General features: G+C 40.5%; 1 long non-coding RNA gene across 1 annotated transcript in view; it reads left to right on the top strand.

Annotated features, from left to right (window-relative positions):
* The first annotated feature begins 2,667 nt into the window (after positions 1 to 2,667).
* The window catches only part of LOC138493175 (uncharacterized), a 184,703-nt gene continuing 173,335 nt past the window's right edge, over positions 2,668 to 14,035 (top strand). Inside the window, exon 1 of the long non-coding RNA XR_011276292.1 lies at positions 2,668 to 2,780. This is a non-coding gene — a long non-coding RNA (uncharacterized lncRNA). The remainder of the gene's footprint in view (positions 2,781 to 14,035) is intronic.

Here is a 14,035-nt window from a genome sequence, read left to right as displayed (position 1 = left end):
TTTCCTGTATGATGTTTTTGAACAATATGTAGAAAATCGAAGCCCAAAGTGGTGGATTTATCTTCATTATTGCATTACTGATCCCATTGGGACCGCAAGCACTGGAATTGGAAGTATCCCTAATGTGAGAATCTGTCCTCAATGGTGAAAAAGAGAGACCAAATGCAATTCCGAGCAGGTAGAGGACTAGAGAGAGCCATTTGGAGGCCTGTATAATTTCGATGATGTGATTTGCCCAATCCTTTTCACTCACTTTGTTTGTAAATCTTCCTGGTAGGGCAAATTAGAATGTAATGCTGACAAGAAGTTTTTAAAACTTTTTTTTGAAGTAACAATCTGCAGCCTTCTTTTGCCTTCTTTTTGTTTCATGTAAAATTTTAGGGGGAAACTTTACACTTCTTCACTGCAATGGCAGATTCAGATTTATTTAAAGAAGAGGTGTCCTTTAGCCATCTTAATTCAGCCCTTAATACTCTCTTTTTATCCTGAATACGAGCATCGTAGTTACAAAGCCTTGAATCCTCAAAATGTACTCATTTTAGATTTACTACAATTCGTGAGAAATGCAGGAAAGAAAGTTGGGGTTAATAGACCAATTTTCTCCTCCATACTCACATGTCCCAAAAAGGATTCAACCTCTCGGGTAAATTTAAGTTTACCCACATTTTGGACCAATTTCTGGCCCTTATTATGGACAACCATGCCAATGATGGACCCACAGCCTTTGTTTTCAGTGGAATATCAAATAATGCTATGAGGAGGCTGTGGTCACTCTGAGCTCTATCCCTTACAAGTAAGGATTCGCAACACATAAAAAGTGACTGATTGAGGATCAAATAGTTAAGGTGAATGTTGGCGCATGTTGGCGTTATTTCCTTGGGTCGAATGTCCCCTTGTTTGCTGCCATATGCCGTCCTAAGATCCCATGTGCGAAAACAATTGCGCAATTTTTCGTACTAATTTTGGATCTGGTCGTTATACTGTTATTTTGTGAAATGACCCTGCCACAGTCAGAATTTAAATCTCTGGGCATAATCAGATGCATCTGGGGTTAAGTAGCCCTAATCAGATCACAAATGTCTGAGATTTGTATGTGAAAAGTATCCAGCTTTAAACACGAAGGATTCCAAAAATGATTGATCAAATATAATAGGTTTTTCCCCAAATCTGACCCAAGGATCACTTTCACTGTTAGAATCCCATATATTGAGTTTAATACCACATCAACGTCTTTGCAGATACTCTTGTTAATTGAAGATGGCTCTGCTGCCCGATGTGCGGCCTCCTTTATTAGGAGTTGCCAGCTGCTATGTTGTAATGAATCCATCAATATGGATAGACTTAGACAGCCACGTTTCTTGTAACAAAGTTATATGATTGTCACAAATGGTACTTGTCAAATCCCCATTTAGAAAACTAGTGTACCCCCTCATGTTTCAGACCATGGCACTTAGTCTCTCAAATACCAGATTCCGACTAAAGGCCAGTCCCCCTCTCTCACAGTTTTTTAAAATTTGGGTTGAGACTGGCAGGCAGCCAATGGCAATCCATCTCACCCTCAGGCGCTCTTATTGTATGGAAGGGGATGTAAGATGCACTATGCAATCTCACATAGGGTGATTGCTACAAGTAATTTTCAACGGTTTCCGCTTCAGCGGATCAACAAAGTCAACATTGACAGCTGGATTTTGATAATTAAAGTTTCCTAGACAAGGTACTAAATTATAACCCATCTGTCTTAGTACATCTGATTCCTGCAACAGCATTTTTGCAATAATGTTTGATGCTATTGTGAATTGTTCCAAATTTGTACGATCATCATTGAGGAAACACAGTCTTTCAATATCTTTAAAAAGTATCACGGAATCTTGTGCAGTAACTGGAGCCTCTATCTCCAGTAACATCTCCAGACAGAACTTGTAAGGCACTGATTGATTAATGAAGATATCCTCCACTTTTCCCAGCTTGGAGGCAACAAATGGTAACATGAGCATGCTGACATAGCAACATTAGCCATATGTTGTGGTTTATAGAGGCGAACCTCAGGAACAATGTTGTCTACTGCCAGATTTTGCTGATTTGGTATAGAGATAGCATTTGCAGGTTCAGCAGAATTAAAGTTAGAAGCCCCCAAGTAGCTTGATGCAACATATTTTGAGGTGGAGGGGTAGTCATTCGATCGTGAAGGAGGTTGTAAGTTAAACGATTAGCCAATGGGCACTATGATAGATTCCGTGTTGACAGATTTCTTGGAACTGGAAGGTTGAGCCGGGTCAGTATAAGAATCAATGGCCAGGCCCTTTGTTTCAGCTCAAAGGCACACAGCGCTAGTGCAAGGAGGCAGCCAAACCTTGTCAATAAAGCTGGTAAATGAAAACAATGATGGACCTTTACTTTGCAATGTTTGCTGCGCGACTGTTACAGGTGGTGGGAGCATTGATCGAAATTCCTAATCAGTCTGTGTGGCACATGTGATACAAATACATATGGGGGAAAGAACAGAGGCATTTGTGACATCTCTACATAATCTTTATATATTTACCTTTTTCGAGTATTTGTATAGCTGTAATGTTGTTATTTTAGTATGTCTGTTTTGAGCACTGCTTTCTAGCATTTCTGGGCTTCCTTTAACTGAGCTTTGAGAGATCTGCTTTGGTTCACAGTTACAGGAGAAGCTGTCACAAGAGACGCAATTACGACTGTCTCTCGAGGACTCCCAGGCCATCATGAAGTGCAGAGTCCAGGAACTGGAGAAAGAGATTGAGGCCAAACGGAAAGAGGTAAGTGATGCTGGGTGGCCCACCAAGGCCATAGGTTCTGAATTACACCACTTCATAGTCTAATAGGTGGTGGGCAGCTGAGCTAGTCCTGCCTAGCATTGATCAGTTTGTGGCTAAATTCTACCATGCCAAGCGATGCACAGTATTGTGGCTACCTGATCCTCCCACCTGTACAACTTCGGTATTCTAATGGCGCTATACCAGGGGTACCTTTGATCAATCCACCTGTTTAGCTACAGTTTTGATGTCTGCCTATTTTGCATATTTTGCAGCATTCCTGGAGACTGTGTTGCCACAGTTTGGGCCTCTGGGTATTTCCTTGTGTTTTAAGGAGTTATATATCTGCACCATATCCACCTGTGTTTTAGTGGCAGTTAGGCTGTCTGGACATTTTCCAGTTTTTCATGCAGTTGTAGTATGTAGTAACAGTTCAGAGCTGAAGACGTTCCAGTCATTAATGCACTTATTTGCAGTTTTAGTATCTGGTTATGTTTCTATGTTTCATGCACTTTGGATTAACCATTTGAGAAACCACAAACGCCAATCCTGAAAATTGTGCATCATATTTCGCACACTATTAAATTGCGAATAAATTGCGAAATGCAGAAAAGGATGAAAATGTAAGTGATACTCCCATTCCCTATCAATGACTAATATATATGTTACATCAACAAGGGGGGAATCCCCTGCCCCTCACACTTTCCCTTATACATGTTCAGACCACATAAGTCCATACCCTTGACAAGCTGCAGAGTGTCAGGTCATGCAAGAGTCCTACCATGTGTACAGGGTTGGGGGATGTTTTACCAACAGAAGATGTTTATGTTAGAAGTGGGGGGAAAGATTTGAGACCAGGGGTTATAAGATGTTTAATGTAATCTTCTCTGACAGTTTCTTTTATATAGGAAGGTTTTTTTTCCCTAATTGAAGATGGACAAAAAGAATGAAGGGAATGATTGGCCAAAGCTAGCTTGGAATGTTTAAGCCATTCTAAGCCGCCTTTCATCCTTACCTTTAGATCCTACAGGTCAATCTTAGGAAAGCTCATTTAATGCACAGTTTGAAGTTTAGAATATTATTCTTTAAACAAGAAACAAAAAAATACTTACAGTGATTGATAGTTGACCTGGAAAAAACTGAGCTCCATATGGTGCTCTCATATGGATGTTGTAGCAGACGTAGCCCACAGGAGCGCAACTTTTCTAAGGTAGACACAATGGGAGTCTCTGTGTGCGTGCCAAAAAAGGAGTGGTGTCCAGAAGTGCATTACCTCGGACATAACCATGCTTACTTTGATACTGGCAGCTCTGGTTTCTTAAAGGAGCCACGCTATTTAACAGACCCTTAACAGAGTAAGTCAACGTGAGTTTTTAAGGCTTGGAGCAATAAGATGATGATATTTTTTAACCCTTGTGAATATATTCTACAGTAGTGACTTGGTTATTACTAATTTATTATTTATCTTAGCAACTTATGTAAATAGTTACATTTTGTGAGAAATGTTACTGGTAGGAAAGTAAAACTAATCTCAGAGAACAAACCCAAGCATTCTCTGAGACTTTTCTAGTTACCACTTCAGAACCTTCAGAGGGGAACACAGAATTCAAGACAGGTGAAGTAGAAGAGGCTGTGTTGTTTTTTTATTTTATCCACCTTCCCTTTCCCTTACTGATGCTCCGGTCATAGCAGTATTCGCTAGTTGCAACCACAATGTTGCTGAGGGTCTGTGGTGTTCAGAATCTCCTGTGGACCATGATTCCCTGGGACCTGACACAGAGCTCTCTTGGCCAAAATCATGGTTCACTTGGTAAGACCACACTGACTGCCACCATCCATGGTACCTGTTCTCCAAAACTTCTCTCCACATCACGAGTTGTACAAAACGCTCCTCTAGACCCTTCATCTGGTACCAAGGAAATCCCTTGTTACAAAGTTGGACGATGCAAATAACTGGAGAAACCAATATGTGAGCAACAATATTGGTTGTAAAATATACACAAACAAATGTGATTAGTGCCTCATAATGACTTGATCTGGGTGTCACAGAACCTATTTTAAGGAATTTAAAAACGACATACGAACACATCAACATAAACACACATAGAGAAGCAATATGATGAGAGCAAAAACCTGGTGATAATCATGTAGAGGAGCAGATGCATGCCTCTGCAGGAAACCCTGCCCACCTTCGTCCCATATGTTGGAGAACAGAGCTCATGCCGTGTTTGACACCAGCAGTTGTGCCAATACTGCAGCGTGTGTTCGAAAGAAGATACCCTTTGAGACAACGCTACCAAATGTATTCCAGAAGTGATGACAACCTAACGGAGGAACTCCCTGAAGGAATATAAGAAATAGCAAAGAAAAGAAGTTAGTTACGTCACAAAAGCGTATGTACGATATCCTGAGATACAGGCTGAAGAAGATGTATAGATCCTGAAGAGACTAATGACAAAGTAAAGAATCAAGTGAACTTTTAAATACGAAAAAGGAGATTACACGTGCATTAAGTGCTGCAGAAAATCAACCGTTCAATAATTGAACAGATTCTGAAATGCAAGATAGACTAAATCATCATAGATGCTGGCTATACGTAGTGAATAGAGTGCAGGCAAAGCCACCATTGTATAGAAGCGGGACATTGGTATAATGAATTTAGTAAGCCAGGACCCATGAATTGGGAAGAGAAAACTGTGTCGCAGTAAGAATAGACAGAATTGTGGAGCTGCATGGTGAGTTTGTCTGGCCTGGTGTGAAGACAGAAGCAGCCAAGGTCAGCTATCTATCCTGGAAAGGAGCCAAGATACAAAGGATGTATCATCCCTTGTTAAGGTGCAAAGAAAGAACACCATGAGTGGCAAGTTTAATTCATTTAGAGCATTTAAAACCTGCTAATTTGACCAAATCATGGTCTCCTGTCGTGTGAGCCAAGGATGAAAATAGAATTGGAACTTGGGAGTCCCAGAACATGAAAGTGAGTGCTCTCACTTCCATGTCTTCTAAAGACAAGGATACGTTGCAAGGCTAAGTTCAAAGATAATCTTCAGGGCAGAAGGCATGGGCGATGAGAGATGCTGGGCTAATTGGGTGGGGAGCTAATGTCATGCCCCAACTCCTTGCACCTGGGTCTGAGCTTACATGCTGCTTAGTGAACCGAATGTTCCAGACATGGCACACGCATGCCAATCAATTAAAGTAGGCCATATAACGAAGGACCTTATAGTTTGAAAATCAATGAGAAACTCTGGATCTAATGTTTCTGAAGATTACATGTTTTAGAGTTAGGCATATGATGTCCACCTGATAGTGGACAGTCAATCACAATCCTAGTTCCTATAGAAAGTATACTTATATGTTCCCCTTAAGCCAATCCCGACCCTTTGTAGGTTCTTCATTATTGCCACGTAGTATGAAGCCATCTCTGATGTATTTTTGATATATAAACTATGTTTAGTCTAAAGAGCGCTGAGAGAACCTGAGTGTACGTCTGTTGATGCTGAGTTGGTGTCATGGAAATATTCTTCTAGCCCAACGCAGGAGCTGCTGAGCCCCACAGACCCACCATGGCGTAGCGTTCTCAACTACTTATAAACTAGTTAAGTTTGTGACACCCCGGGGGAAAGGGGAATTTGGATAAAATAACAAATTCAGACACTGGAACTGAAATTCCTTCTGGAGAACAGTATCTGCATGAATGAGAGGTTAACAATTTAAAACAACATAAGTATGCATTAAAATAACATTCCAAGTTCTTCAATAATAATAAGTTACATTGACTAAGGTTACCTGATAATCCTCTGCAAATGCCAAGAGGATATATTATATCTCTTAATGAATTTTTAGAGTTTTTGCTTTTAACTTCATAAAGAGATAATGTTGAAAGTACCATCAATTAAGTTCAATCTCTCTATGAATTGGAGTGTGCTCCCTTCAATTTTCAAATGAGAACTTTTCACACGTGGGTTTAATTGAGACTCTGAAAATATAGAGTTCAACTGTTTGCTCCTTGAATCTTGTTCTCTTGGAAAGGTGAACTTATACTTGTCATGTGTGATTTCTTTTCTTTAAACTACACCATTTGTTTCCTCATTAATTGTTCATCAAAGTCAATAACATTTTGCATATAAAACTTCACATAATATTAAAGTTGAATGTTTAGTTAAATATGAAGTTTTAACTTGAAGAAATCTTGCTTATAATGTTCAGCAATAAAAGATTTACTTGAAGCAACCTTTCATATTTCAGTTCAACAATATGAGGTTTAAACTTGAAGCAACCTTGCTTATAATGTTCAGCAAACGCAGTTTAATTTTGAAGCAACCTTTAAATTATATTCAGCTATTGAAGTGTTAACACGAAGCAACCTTTCGTATTATTTTCCATGTGAAAGTCCAAACATAAATATTATTAGTCACTGCGCACGTGCGCACGACACAGGAGAAAACAGTGCACTCTGCAATACGCGACAGCTTTAAATAAAAGAAAAAATACTGGAACTTGCGATACGATTGAAAATGTACGCGCAAGACCGCTTACCTTGTCTTCATAAACAAACTGCCTTCCGGAAGGGCTTAGACACTCTCACCTCATCAAGGCGACTCCGACAAAGCTCAGCGACACGAATTACTTCCTGACACAGGATCCGGCGAATGCAACAAGAACACGCATCTTCACTGGAACCGAAGCTTCACAGAGAGATTTCCTGTCAAGATAAAGGTATAAGCATGAGAGGACACACGCGACTTCCTCAATGAACCAACGGAAGAAAAAAGCGCGCATACGCGCTATTGTCAGGAAGGAAAAAATATTAACCCTCAACTAACCAGGTTAATTTCAAGTCTTAGTCAAAAGATACATAAATAAATACACAATCCAAACACGGAATCCTTAAATTTACTAAATTGGTACTTAGCTCAAAGTTCTTCTTTTATAATTGAGTTGAGTCTTCAATTCTTCAGAAGAAAACTGTATAAATTCTGTAAGATCAAAACTGGATCTCAAAGATGATTTCTTCTGAATTCTGAACTTCTTCTTTAATGAATCTTGGCCTACGAAACTCAGGAGAATGCAAAAACATGCCCAGCTCACGGAAATACTAAATGAAAGGCAGTTTAGAATGTTCAGGATAAACCTTTGTCCTCCCTCTCAACCAATCATGACTCTTGCTCCTTTCCACCATCTTGGCTTGGGCTTCCAACTGCATTCTGAGAATAAAAGTTAAGGCCTTACCAAAGCAAAAGGAAACTTAACTAGATTTTTAATATTAAAATGAAATAAAAGAACAATGAAGCACAGATTGATTTTAACTTTTATTTCTCATTGGCCTGCCTTTACCCAGGGACCTGACAGTTGTTTCGGTTATTTGGACTCAGAGTTATTCTGTGTGATCCCATCCATTATATATGTGTGTTCCTAAAGGCCCTAAGCTCACGTGGTAGCGGTGCGGATGATTTAAAGATCCAAACTAGTTCTGCTCCAGAGTTTCGGACGATCGGGCATCCTCTGCCATTAGCTGGAAGATCGCAGAGTTTCCTGTGGAGAGCGGCTGAATAGAAATAAACTTCCAAGAAGAATCGAGATGCTGGGCAGGTCCCTGTTTGAAGAAATCCTTGCTTGGTTTCTGTGGGCGTTCTGCAGACGGAAGGCGAAGTGGTTGGATTGGAGGAGGAGTCGATACCGAAGGCCTCTAGTCGATTAACCAATGGTGAGTAAACCAAGGGGAATGGCAGATGAAGGGACGTGATTGTGATCATTTTGAGTAAAGGGAAATAAGTGTAGAGATAATAGAGACCGCCTAAGGGTCCTAATTCAAGGGAATTAGAAGGAGACATTTCAAACTTCAACGGGAGTATAGAGAAATAAATAATGCACAGGTCAGGACCGTGTAATGCGATGTCTCAAACACTGTACAGGGTGTAAAGTAAAGACGAGAGAAGAAGTACCCCAAATTTATGAATATGACATAAATAAGTGGGATGGTGATCACAGTGTTTATAATATTTGAATGTCTGACTGTTGTGAGGTGTAGAGGAAGAGCCAAGGATCTCTACCGGAAGTTCTGCCCCTATTCCGCCTATATGTTGGCAACTGGAAATTGCGACATGCGCAATACCAGTGAGGGTGCCTATACCTCAAAAAGTCCTTGGAACAAGGTATCCATTGGGAAATCCTTATATCTATCCGCAGAGAAATGACAATCTTCTGAAGGATGTTCCAGAAGAAGTGTGAAAATGAATGAGAGGGAGGACTGGTGACGTCCCATGAAGCAGAAGTGATGCACCCAGAAGAGATGCGAATGAAGTAAGACTATAGACCTGTTGACGAAGTAGCGAAGTAAGCAACATTTCGGGAGTGAAATGAAGATTGCACATGCAGAGAAGAACCAAAGAAAATAAAAAGTCATTTTACATTTGTACAGACACAGTAACGCAAGTAGACGAAGTTATCATGACTGGTGATGCGCCAATGTGTATATATATAGGAATGCATAGAATCTGGATGTTCCACGACGCACTTTAGCAAACTTGAACCCCGTGAATGAAAGGGCTAGAAGTGTGGCACAGCAGAATAAGAATAGCTGGCAGTAAAGGAAGATTTGAGAAAGGCTTGCCTGGCACAGTGTCAAGAGTCGGGGCCACCGAGAGCCCAGTTATCGACTCGAAAATATACATGAATGTGAGAAGCAAGTTCAGCTCCTGTGTGAGGTGTAATGAAAACTACTGAAGGTGCTAAGAGTTTTTCATTTAACAGTATTAAATACAACAAAGAGCTCAGAAATGTGGTCTCTAGTCACATGGTCGATTGAGAATAGACTTTGGGGGGAGCTACACCGAGACCAGAAGATAAGACCATGCTTCACTCCCTTTTATTCTCAGGCGCAGTGAGCCTCTACAAGGCTGAGTTTAAAGACATTAATTGAGTGGCAGACCGCAGGAGTGATGATGGATGTTGGGCTAATTGGGAGGGAAGGCATGACCAGGCCAACCCCCCAGAACCTGGTACCAGCTTGCGTGCTGCTAGCGAGTGGAATCTTCTAGAAGGGTACAAGCATGCCAACCAATTATAGAAGGCAACATATTAAAGAGCCCTATAGTTTGAGAAGGCAATAGTATGTTGTGTATTAGACTGACACGGAAGATGTCTTGCACTTGGGATGGGCTTAGTTGTCCACTTGATCTTAGAGACCCAATCACGTCCCTGTAACCCTGTATCCCATAGAATGTATATATAGATGTCTCCCATTGACCAACTACAACCCCTAGTAGGTTTTCTTATTTTGCAACGTATCCTGACATCACTCAGGATGAATATTTAGTATTAAAGCACTGTTTTTATGAAATGCATTGAGATAATTATGTGCAGTGTCTATTGATGTCCGTTGTACTCCCTGTTTTAAAGACTTGTTATTAAAACAGCCTTGATCTTTGCCAACTTTTTGAGTCTGTCTGATTATTGATGTTTGAGTAAGATCTGCATCCTCATCCATCTCAGATACTGTTACCTCGTCTTAAAGGACCTGTTCCTCAGGTTTAGAGGAGTGATAGAAATGGTGAAGAGTTGAAAAAAGTAGCAGTGATTAAAGATAAAGTGAAATAAAACGATTGGTGACAATCAAACAAATAGATAGGGCATTGAAATAAGAGGATTGAGCAGCGATTGATGATGCTTGCTCATATTTGTCTTTTTAAAATGTTAAAAGTGGTGATTTAAGCCAAGGTAAAATGTTTATTTAATGATCTGGTAAGTATTGACAGTCAACTGAGATTTGACATTATGGGGGATACTCCTCTCATGCACCTATGAAAGAACTGCCAACAAATATGCCCAAGCTCAAACAATACAGTGCAGAATGGGTAAAGGGCACAGCAGATAAAATGTTCATGCCATGGCCACAAGGGGGATCATTATCAAAAGCGGTATTGCAACATATAACCCTATACTTGCATGCCACGTACACAGGGAAGAAATTAGAGAAAAGATTAGCAATTTTAGAACTTTGGAAGGTGTATCAAGAGGAAAGAGAAGACCTGCCACCTGAGGAGGAGATGTTTAATCAGCATTAGGAGGAAGGCATTGGGCCCTTAGCTACCAGTACCTTGCCTGAAGCAAAGAGTGTTGCTACGGAGAGGAGTATATCCTTTAAAGGAATTTAGAGCAGCAACGGGGTATAGTAATCATATATATGAACCAGCCGCTAGAATAGGAGGTGTCACTGTGGTGGGAGGATATCCTTTCACAGGGACAGGGATGAGCTTGTACCCACAATAGGACAGCTCCCACGGTGACTTGATGTGTTCAGTACTATCTGTGACACCAGACACCCAAGAGGAACCAAGGGCCTATGTGACGATAGGAGGCAAGTCTTTCTCTTTTCTGGTGGACACTGGAGCAACTCGCTCATGTATACAGGACAGAAAGTACCCAATGTCATGTATTGCCATGAATGCTCAAGGGTTCTCTGAAGCTACAAGTCGAGTTCATTTTACTGATAAATTACCGATCTCCATAGAACAATGTGGCATGCCTGTTCCTTTATCATATTCACGACAGACACCATTTAACATTTTAGGAAGAGATTTAATAATTAAACTTAATATGACGATTTCATTTACCGATCAAGGAATAGTGTGTTCCATACCAGGAATACACTATTTTAACATGGGAGAGTTAATACTGGCGTTTACAGGGCAAGTCGCTCTGCGAGGTGTTCCAGTAGATCCAGAGATTTTTCTATATGGTGAAAGCAGATTGTGAGGATACCTGATGAGTTTTTATTTAGACCACAAATACCTATGGATGAGGAAGGTGGACAGACTTTTCCTATAGAGTTGGAAGCAGCTATAGTATCAAAAGAAATGGCAATTCTCGAACGGATAGATGATGATGGTAAACCATAGAGAACAGTGATAGCTCTTGAGGAGAGGTGCAGACTGACTGACATAACTAATGACGATATGTTCAGGGAAGACTGAAGTGATGATGAAGTGGTGTTTTTCATGAGCATTACATACTGAATAAGGATAGAGAAAAGGGAAGTCCCACAAAGAATGGTGATAATGCGGCAGTGACCAGCATTTTCTCAGGAGAATTTTGAAACAGTGCCAAGTGCCCTATGGACCACAAGCCCCTATGACATGGGTTTATTGAAGGGGATAGGAGAGGTTAAAATAAAGCTTAAGCCAGGAGCAATTTTGCCCTGAGCAAAACAGTACCGCATGTCTCGTGAAACTGATGAAGGTATATTTCAGACTATTTCAGTACTGATGAATCCGGGTATTCTGGTTGCATTAGAATCATTGTGGAATGCCACGGTGTATCCGATAAAAAAATCTAAAGGAGGGTCGTGGAGATTTTTCCATGATTTGTGACCTCTTAAACAGTTTGTAGATACAGAGTTTCCTTTAGTTCCTAATCCTGCAACAATATTGTGTAGTATCCAAGTAGAAGCTCGATACTTCACGGTGATCGATTTGAAAAATGCATAATCATGTAGAGGAGCAGATGCATGCCTCTGCAGGAAACCCTGCCCCCCTTCGTCCCATATGTTGGAGAACAGAGCTCATGCCGGGTTTGACACCAGCAGTTGTGCCAATACTGCAGCGTGTGTTCGAAAGAAGATACCCATTGAGACAACGCTACTAAATGTATTCCAGAAGTGATGACAACCTAACGGAGGAACTCCCTGAAGGAATATAAGAAAGAGCAAAGAAAAGAAGTTAGTTACATCACAAAAGAGTATGTACGATGTCCTGAGATACGGGCTGAAGAAGATGTATAGATCCTGAAGAGACTAATGACAAAGTAAAGAATCAAGTGAACTTTTAAATACGAAAAAGGAGATTACACGTGCATTAAGTGCTGCAGAAAATCAACCGTTCAATAATTGAACAGATTCTGAAATGCAAGATAGACTAAATCATCATAGATGCTGGCTATACGTAGTGAATAGAGTGCAGGCAAAGCCGCCATTGTATAGAAGCGGGACATTGGTATAATGAATTTAGTAAGCCAGGACCCATGAATTGGGAAGAGAAAACTGTGTTGCAGCAAGAATAAACAGAATTGTGGAGCTGCATGGTGAGTTTGTCTGGCCTGGTGTAAAGACAGAAGCAGCCAAGGTCAGCTATCTATCCTGGAAAGGAGCCAAGATACAAAGGATGTATCATCCCTTGTTAAGGTGCAAAGAAAGAACACCATGAGTGGCAAGTTTAATTCATTTAGAGCGTTTAAAACCTGGTAATTTGACCAAATCATGGTCTCCTGTCGTGTGAGCCAAGGATGAAAATAGAATTGGAACTTGGGAGTCCCAGAACATGAAAGTGATTGCTATCACTTCCATGTCTTCTAAAGACAAGGATACGTTGCAAGGCCAACTTCAAAGACAATCTTCATGGCAGAAGGCATGGGCGATGAGAGATGTTGGGCTAATTGGGTGGGAAGGTAGTGTCATGCCCCAACTCCTTGCACCCGGGTCTGTGCTTACATGCTGCTTAGTGAACCGAATGTTCCAGACATGGCACACGCATGCCAATCAATTAAAGTAGGCCATATAACGAAGGACCTTATACTTTGAAAATCAATGAGAAACTCTGAATCTAATGTTTCTGAAGATTACATGTTTTAGAGTTAGGCATATGATGTCCACCTGATAGTGGACAGTCAATCACAATCCTAGTTCCTATAGAAAGTATACTTAGATGTTCCCCTTAAGCCAATCCCGACCCTTTGTAGGTTCTTCATTATTGCCACGTAGTATGAAGCCATCTCTGATGTATTTTTGATATATAAACTATGTTTAGTGTAAAGAGCGCTGAGAGAACCTGAGTGTACGTCTGTTGATGCTGAGTTGGTGTCAAGGAAATATTCTTCTAGTCCAAAGCAGGAGCTGCTGAGCCCCACAGACCCACCATGGCGTAGCGTTCTCAACTACTTATAAACTAGTTAAGTTTGTGACACCCCGGGGGAAAGGGGAATTTGGATAAAATAACAAATTCAGACACTGGAACTGAAATTCCGTCTGGAGGACAGTATCTGCATGAATGAGAGGTTAACAATTTAAAACAACATAAGTATGTATTAAAATAACATTCCAAGTTCTTCAATAATATTAAGTTACATTGACTAAGGTTACCTGATAATCCTCTGCAAATGCCAAGAGGATATATTATATCTCTTAATTAATTTTTAGAGTTTTTGCTTTTAACTTCATAAAGAGATAATGTTGAAAGTACCATCAATTAAGTTCAATCTCTCTA

Source organism: Ambystoma mexicanum, chromosome 10, assembly GCF_040938575.1.
Source record: "Ambystoma mexicanum isolate Mex_15411 chromosome 10, UKY_AmexF1_1, whole genome shotgun sequence".
Classification (NCBI taxonomy): domain Eukaryota; kingdom Metazoa; phylum Chordata; class Amphibia; order Caudata; family Ambystomatidae; genus Ambystoma; species Ambystoma mexicanum.
The sequence above is the reverse complement of the archived record's forward strand: the minus strand, read 5'-3'. Positions and strand labels throughout refer to the sequence as shown.